Genomic DNA, 1,434 nt, shown 5'->3' with positions numbered 1-1,434 from the left:
ATAAAATCTCGCATTGCCTGGGTCAGCTCTTGCATGGAATTTTGAACCTGTTCTTCTTGAGGTTTTCCCTGATTTGAATTTTAATTGAAGAAACCTTGAGGGGTAGCAGTTTATCCATTTCTCCAACTAAAGTTTGGATGATTTTTCCAACTAGGATTGTACGTATTAGAGGTTGGTCCATTGAAAGGTCTTTGATAAGTATTTACAGCATTGGATTGTTCATTCAACACTTCTCGAAAGGCGGGTATTGTAGGACAATTTTCAGTTGTATGAATATTGTAATCACAGATCCTTCTTTCCTTTCATGGCCTCAAATTTTCTTATGAGCGTAGTCACTTTATACTTGAGATCATCCTCTTCTTTCAAGAGATACAATCCACCTTTCTCCTTAGATTGAGTCGGCCTAGACGTGGTGTTCGATTTTGGGTAATAATCTCATGATTGTGTTTTTTCAACAAGACTATCGAGGTAATCCCATACCTCGTCGACATTTTTATTAATGAATTCTCTATTACACATTGTCTCAACCATTTCGCGCATGGAAGATGTCAGTCCATCGTAGAAAAAATTTGTGATGTACCAAGTTTTAAAGCCATGTTGTGGGCATGAACTAACCAAATTCTTGAACCTTTCCCAACTTTGGTAAAATGTTTCATCCTCCTTTTGGGTGAAGTTCATGATTGCTTTTCTAAGGGTAATCGTTTTATGATGTGGAAAAAATTTCTTTATAAATTCCCTTTGCATATCATTCCATGTGCCAATGGATTTAGAACGCAGTGAATGTAACCACGTTTTAGCCTTCTCCTTCAAGGAAAAAGGAAAGAGTGTCAGCCTGACTGTGTCCTCAGACACATTTTAAAAATATAAAGTGGCTATGATCTCATCAAACTCTTTCAAATGTAGATATGGTTTTTCAGATTCAAGCCCATGGAACTTAGGAAGGAGTTGGATAACCCCTGGCTTGATGTCAATATGTCCTGTATTTTCAGGAAAAATCATGCATGAGGGTGTACTCACCCCCGCTGGTTGTAAATAATCTCATAAAGTAAGAGGCGGGGGTGTTTGATGTACCTCATTCTCATCCTGAATGTCCTCCACCCTAGGTTGGGATATAAGAGGTTGGTTTTTAGCCATCACTTCAATTCACTCAGGGAATTTCGAGTGGTGTTTAGTCCTGCGATGGATAGTTAACCCCTCAACCAATCCTCCTTCAGTCAAGAGACGTCGAGTGTTGTCACGGGCCCACTTGGGCATGAAACACTCACAGCCCTCAATCAAATTCGAAACCTAATCCTAAGAAAGGAAAAGAAAATCTAGAAAGAAAGAGAGGGTTGGAAAGAAGTTACCAAATTGGAGTCCCTAAGTTAAAAACCGGCAAAAGAAAACAAAACAAGTCAGTTTCTAAAGAGAATGTCTAAAATTAGAAAATCCTTA

At 38.6% G+C, this 1,434-nt stretch overlaps 1 non-coding gene across 1 annotated transcript; it reads left to right on the top strand.

Annotated features, from left to right (window-relative positions):
* Positions 1-589: 589 nt before the first annotated feature.
* Positions 590-696, top strand: LOC131235789 (small nucleolar RNA R71). The gene has a single exon (XR_009166310.1). It is a non-coding gene; the product is annotated as a small nucleolar RNA R71 (small nucleolar RNA).
* Positions 697-1,434: the final 738 nt, after the last annotated feature.

The sequence above is a fragment of the Magnolia sinica genome, chromosome 19 (assembly GCF_029962835.1).
Source record: "Magnolia sinica isolate HGM2019 chromosome 19, MsV1, whole genome shotgun sequence".
NCBI classification, from domain to species: domain Eukaryota; kingdom Viridiplantae; phylum Streptophyta; class Magnoliopsida; order Magnoliales; family Magnoliaceae; genus Magnolia; species Magnolia sinica.
This window is presented reverse-complemented; position numbering and strand designations above follow the sequence as displayed.